At 41.3% G+C, this 7075-nt stretch overlaps 1 protein-coding gene across 2 annotated transcripts in view; it reads right to left on the minus strand.

Annotated features, from left to right (window-relative positions):
- Window positions 1–799, minus strand: part of RFWD3 (ring finger and WD repeat domain 3) — a 34263-nt gene extending 33464 nt beyond the window's left edge. Inside the window, exon 1 of one of the 2 annotated variants that reach the window (XM_086349851.1) lies at window positions 474–799. The gene's annotated coding sequence lies outside the window, so the exon portion shown is untranslated. The remainder of the gene's footprint in view (window positions 1–473) is intronic. The other variant, XM_086349850.1, reaches the window with a different exon arrangement.
- Between the last annotated feature and the right edge of the window lie 6276 nt (window positions 800–7075).

Consider the following 7075-nt stretch of genomic DNA (forward strand, 5'->3'; position numbering starts at 1 on the left):
ATAATACAAGTATTTACGTCACAGTGTTGCTGTGAGGTAAAGCTGGATAGAACGATAGGTCTTTTGTTCAACTTGAAAGTGAGGCAAGTAGCGGGCACTCCGAGGGACAGCAGTTATCTGCACAGGAAGAGTCCGAGGCTCCACTCCCTGGAGAGCGACCAGGGACCTCTGACTCCGGGCCAGCGACTTCTTGAACCCCGCCCCGCGGCGAACTCTGCTCGTTCCAGGAATCCGGAGTTCCTTCCTTCCCCGCCCCACCGGCACCTCGGGGGCCGCCCCAGCAGCCCCGGAAGAACGGGAATTTAGGTGCCTCGGCCCCGACCGTTGGGGCCGCCCGGAGCGCCCAAATCTCCTCAGACCACCGAGTTCAAGCCCGCCCCCAGCCCAACTCGGGCCCTACGTCCAGGGACCCAGGGGAAGTCTTCCCGGACCCAGACGCCCAAGGCCTGGGGAGAGGCAAGCGCCCGCCTCACCTGAAGCCAGAGCACACGGTCAGAGTCGCAAGGTCGCTGGAGGCGCCGCAACCCCCTTAGAAAAACTTGCCGGACGGGCTACCACAGCCTCTTGCCCGCCGCTCAAGCTGCCCGCCTGAGGTGCTGGCTCGGCCTACTCCTATTGGGCAGCAGTTCCAGCCGGTAGCCAATAGCCTCTCTTCTTCTTTCTTTGGTCGCCGCTGACTGAAACAGCGGCGCTCTCATTGGCTGACCCTTCGTAAACGGGGCAGGCAGGACCACGCGCAAGGAAGCCTCGTACAATTGGTAGAAATCAACGTCCGTCAACACGCGCCCAGCCCCCAAAGAGAAAAACGGAAGAAGGATTTTACCGCTCTTTGTTTGAACTTTGTGGCGGGAGAAAGTTGTAAAGGAAAGATTTCTTAGTCCATTTTGAAACTATGAAAGTATTAAAACTGTGCCTCATGCTGTTGCTCCTAAAGTCTTTGGTGAAGAAGATGTCTGTCACCAAAGCCAACCTTAGCATTTGTACTTTTTTTCCCATCTCCCTGCCTTTAAGGGAGCTTCTACTGAGCAAGGTTAGTACGAGGAGTAAGGAATTTTATTTTGTAAACAAATACAAATATTATGGAGTAGAAAGAAAAGTATTTTGAATGATTCTCACTGTTGTATAAGTAATGGCAGAGGAGCCTCCAGGGAGCGGACCCTCAGACTCTAAATATGCAGATTAGACAATACATAGAAGCAAAAAAGAAAAATTGTCTCCAGAGAAGTCATTGTTAACTCCGTTTAAAATCTTCATCTATCTAAATATGGATATTTAAATATAGATGGAATTGTTTTAATCTTAATATATCTTGAATTACTTTCCTTGTCAATGAATACGTAGGCACATCATCAAATGCTGAATGATTCTTTAAAAATTTTTTACATTAAGAGTTAATAGGTAATACTCACATAGCAAAAAAATTTGGAAAACAAAAAGGACAGAATTTGGACAACTATGCAAAGAGTCGGACACGACTGAGCGACTGAACTGAACTGAACTGATGAAAAATACACAGAATGTTTCTGAACAGTTCTGGGAGTATATTCATTTATGATCCATCTAATGGTCATGTTGGGCGCCGAAGAATTGATGCTTCTGAACTGTGGTGTTGGAGAAGACTCTTGACAGTCCCTGGGAATGCAAGGAGATCCAACCAGTCCATTCTGAAGGAGATCAGCCCTGGGTGTTCTTTGGAAGGAATGATGCTAAAGCTGAAACTCCAGTACTTTGGCCACCTCATGCGAAGAGTTGACTCATTGGAAAAGACTCTGATGCTGGGAGGGATTGGGGGCAGGAGGAAAAGGGGACAACAGAGGATGAGATGGCTGGATGGCATCACCGACTCGATGGATGTGAGTCTCAGTGAACTCCGGGAGATGGTGATGGACAGGCAGGCCTGGCGTGCTGCGATTCATGGGGTCACAAAGAGTCGGATGCGACTGAACTGAATGGTCATGTTTACTAATTAGGAGAATAAGAGAATAAACACACAAGCCAGAAATGTATAGTCTTGTCTCCAACCTCCAAAAGTTTCCTATAATTAGAGGACAAAAGTGTTGGTTGTGTTCCATTTTAGGGGAGAAATTCCTGTTTACAACTTAGTGGGTGATTACTTACACCACCAACCCCCCTGTTGCACTATGCACCACTTCACGGAAGAGTGGTTTAGATGTATGTCTTTTTTTCCCCTTCACCAAAAGGTATAACTAATGGTATATTAGTTACTAATTAGAAACTACATGATGGTAACTACTGTTATGAATCTGGATGTATAAATAAAATGAAAAATTTGAAAGAATTCTCAAGGTTAAAATATGCCAAAGAAACTTAACACTCATGGTAAGCCTTCTCCCCAGGCTCTGGGGAAAGCCAATAGTTTTCCTGTAGCATTAGGAGTACCATCATTCATTCATTTTCTAGTCCATTCAGTCAACAAATACTTTATTAAACCACTACTGGAATCCCAACTCTGGTCTATATGGTATATTATATATACACTTAGTTGTTCAGGGAGATTCCCTGGTGGCTCAGATGGTAAAGCGTCTGCCTGCAATACAGGAGACCCGGGTTCAATCCCTGGGTCGGGAAGATACTACGGAGAAGGAAATGGCAACCCACTCCAGTACTCATGCCTGGAAAATTCCATGGATGGAGAAGCCTGGTGGGCTACAGTCCATGGGGTCGCAAAGAGTTGGACACGACTGAGCGACTTCACTTTCTTTCCTTTAGTTGTTCAGTTGTATACAACTCTTTATGACCCCATGTACTGTAGCCCGCCAGGCTTCTCTGTTCATGGAATTCTCCAGGCAAGAATGCTGGAGTGGGTAGCCATTCCTTTCTCCAAGGGATCTTCCTGATCCAGGGATCAAACTCGGGTCTCCTGCATTGCAGGCAGATTCGTTACCACTGAGCCACCAGGGAAGAGGGATATGGTATAGAAAACAGAGACGACTCTTGACCCAATGGAAATTACATTCTACTAAGTGGGGGTAGATCATAGACCAATAAACAAGAATAAAGTAGGTAATTTCATATGGTAAATATCATAAAAGTTGTAAACAGAGGGACATGAATGGAAAGTGCTTAGGAAAATCCTCTTTTCAATTGAAGATTCAAGAAAGGACTCTCTAAAGTGCTGATATAAGAGCTGAGATCTGAAGACCTCAGAAAACATTTGAGAAAAGTGCATAGTCCATACATGACTATAATAAAAACAGAGTAAGGTAAGTGCTGTGATGGCCACGTGTGACTGGATAGGACTTCAGGACAGCTGGGTCCTGCCTCTCCTCCCCGATCATTGCTACTATTTTACATGAGGTGCTCCCCATTTTTGGACCTCATTTTTTTGCATGGCATAAATGGACTAAAATGAAAAGTTGTCCCTGTTTGAAGTGCAGCAAATCTAGAAAACAACAAAATGTTGCAGAAGTTCAAAGCAGGTTGAGGGGAAGAAAATCTCCTCTACCAGATATTAACAACCAGAACAATGGTGGTCTGAAATTCCTCTGCATCAGCCTTTTAGAATGCTATGGGAATTGAAGTGTGCACAGGGTGCTATTAATATGCAGTAGGAATTTATTCTCCATGTTACCACTATTCTACTAATACAGCATGAGATCCCTGGAAGTTGCCTTGAGTGGATGCAGGCTTCATGGGGCTTGATGCTTAAACAATGTGGAGGAACCTCTTAAAGACTAAAAAATTAAGGACTTCCCTGGTGGCCCAGCGGTTAAGAATCTGCCTGCCAATGTAGGGTACATGGGTTTGATCCCTGGGCCAGGAAGATTCCATATAGTTTGGAGCAACTAAACCTGTATACCACAAGTGAGCCCAAGCTCTAGAGCCCACAAGCCACAACTGAGCCCGTGTGCCTAGAACCCATGCTCCGCAGCGAGAAGCCACCACAGTGAGAAGTCTGCACACAGCAACGAAGACCCAGCACAGTCAAAATAAATAAATAAAAATTTTTTAAAGGACTACAAAATTTAAAATATAAAATTACTTCCAACAAAGGCCAACCGTCTCCTGTTAGGCAAATCCTTTAACAGACAATGAATAAAAGCTCTGGATAAAATATTTTTAAAAAACAGCTACCTGGGGGCACTGGAAAGCAGCTAAAGGCAGGTAGAAACTAGAAGCGGGGGGTGTCTATAATTGGAAAAAAGAGACAGCAGTAGGGGAATCTCCTGCCTTTTCATGGATTTTATCCCAAGGGTAAGACCCCATCAGCCCATTTGCAGTGGCTAAAACTTGGAGAGAAGCTCTCAGTCTAATTTGGTTGACAATCAGAGGACAAAGTTTGGAGCCACCATAGTACTTAGAAAGTGAGAGGGAAAATTCAGGCAGGGAGAAAGCCAGAGAAGAAAAGCCTCAATTCTGTATATAATCTCTGCCCAAATCTCTATCTTACCTCTGAGTTAGGTGGAGCAGACTTCAAGCAGCCAGCTAAGCCTAAAAGACTGCACAGCGATGTGCAGTCATATGTAAGCAAGTACAGGGGAGACACAGTTTGGAATTTAAGTCCAGCCAAATTAATTGCCTGTTAAAAAATACTCTCTGAAGAACTATGACACAGTCCATACTCTCTGTAACTATCAGGAAAAGTATCCAAGACAAATTCCAAATTACTGGAGGTATGAAGATACTTGAAACATAATCCATAATCAAGAGAAAAGTCAATCAGTGGATACTAACCCCAAAATGACCTAAATGGTGGCTTTAGCAGACAAGGGTTTTGAAGCAGCTATTGTAACCATTGTCAAGGATGTAAAAGAACACATGTTTATAATGAAGGAACATGAAAGAAATCTCAGCAGAGAAATAGAAATAACAAAAATAGGACCAAATGGAAATCCCAGAACTTAAAAATACAGTATCTCAATTTAAAAACTGACTGGATGAGCTTAATGGAAAGTTGGAGACAAAGAAGAAAGTCGATTAACCTGAAGCTACAGTAACAGAAGTTATTCAGTCTAAAGAACAGAGACGAAAAAGTAAAAGAACAGACCTTCAGAGATCTGTGCAACATCTAGAAGTCTAGTATGTATGTAATTGGAATCAAAGAAGAGAGAGAATAGGGAAGAAAAAATATTTGAAGACATAATAATCCACATCTTGCCCTCAATAAAAAATTAGCTCAAAATAAGTCATAAACTCAAGTATAAATTCTAAAACTATAAAATGTACAGAAGAAAGCAGGAGAAAATATTTATGACCTTGGGTTAGGCAAAGATTGGATAACTCCTAAAGCATGACTCACGAAAACAAAACCTGACAAGCTGGACTTCAAAATTAAAAACGTATGCTCTTCAAAGGATGTCGTTAAGGTGAACTGAATCCTGGTAGAAAGTACTTGCAGAACTTCCCTGGTGGCCAGTGGTTAACACTCTGTTCTTCTACTGCAGGAGGCAAAGTTTCAACCCCAAGATCCTGCATGCCTTGTGGTGATCCACCCCCCGCCCCCCAAAAAGACGAAAATATTTGCAAATCATTTAGCTGATAAAAGGCTTGTATCCAGAATACTGTATATAGAGAAATCTCAAAACATGATAATTGGTAAAGCAAAACAACCTATGAGCAAAAGATTTGAACAGAAGTATCACCAAAGAAGATACACACAGATGGCAACTTAAATGAAAGCATGATCAATAAATGAAAGGATGATCAACATCATTAGTCATTAGGAAATGCAAACTAAAGGCTCAATGACATAGCACTCATTATATACTTATTAGGATCACCGAAATTAAAAAGGTTGACTGTACCAAATGTTGACAAGAATATAGAGGAGCTCTATACGCTACTCGTGGAGTGGAAAATAGCTCTACCATCCTCGAAAACAGTTGGACAGTTTCTTAAAAAGTTAAATGTACACCTACCATATGATCTAGCTGTTCGTTTTTAGATGTTTATCCAAGAGAAATAAAAGTATATACCACCTGAAACTATCACAACATTGTTATTCATCTATACTCCAATATAAGATAAAAAGTTAAAAAAAATTTTTAATAACATATATGCAAACAGACTTGTACATAAAAATCCATAGCATCTTTATCTGTTATAGCCAAAAATTATAAACAACTCAAATGTTCATCAGCAGATCAAAGGATAAATAAATGGTTACACTCATACATTGCCATAGTTTTCAACTATTTTTCAGCTAGAAAAAAGGAATAAATTAAGGATACATGTGATTATATGGATGAATCTTAAAATAGTTATACTGAAAGAAGGCAAACTTATCATATACCATATGATTACATTTACATAAAAATTTTAAAACACAAACTAATCAGTAATGATAGAAAGCAGGTCAGTGGTTGCCTAGGGAAATGGGGGTGGTGGGGTGGTGGGAGGGAGTGATTATAAAGGAGCATGAAGAAGCTTTGGGAACTGATGCACATGTTCATTATCTTGATTGTGGTGGTGCATTATATATGTCAAAACATCAAATCACACATGTTAAACGTGTAACCCACTGTGGGAAAATTATACCTCAAAAATACCATTTAAATCAGAATTGCGGGGCAGGAGTGAAGAGGGGGCTTGACTGTGCGCACATAATAGGATTTGGGGGCATGATGGTAATGTTTGTCATCTTGATGGGGTCTGGATCAGTCATGTGTATGAATTTGTTAAACTCATCAAATGGTATATTTAGGATTTGTGTATTTCACAACATGGACACATTACCTTCCCCCATCAAACAAACAAACAAACACCACCACCCTGTAAACAAATATTGAACTGCAGTTAATAATATAAATGCTGAAATGTTTAGTGATGAATTGTGTTGATGTTTGAAATTTTCTTCTAAATGCATAAAAAATAAGGATGGATCACCGGTAGGAAGAAGAATGGCTGAACTGATAAGTATATGATAAAATATGGTGAATTGTTAGGTGTAGAATGTAGGTGGTGACTATTCAGATGTTCACAGCATAACTCTACTGACATTTCTGAGTATTTGAAAATTTTTATATTTATAAATGTTGAGGAAAACATTAGGTATAGGGCTTTGGAAGATGTCTTGTGTGAGTCAGGGGTCCCTGAAGATTAAGCTTTATTACTA

The sequence above is a fragment of the Bos grunniens genome, chromosome 18, assembly GCF_055505025.1.
Source record: "Bos grunniens cultivar Pamir isolate PY7600 chromosome 18, Bosgru_T2T1.0, whole genome shotgun sequence".
Taxonomy (NCBI): domain Eukaryota; kingdom Metazoa; phylum Chordata; class Mammalia; order Artiodactyla; family Bovidae; genus Bos; species Bos grunniens.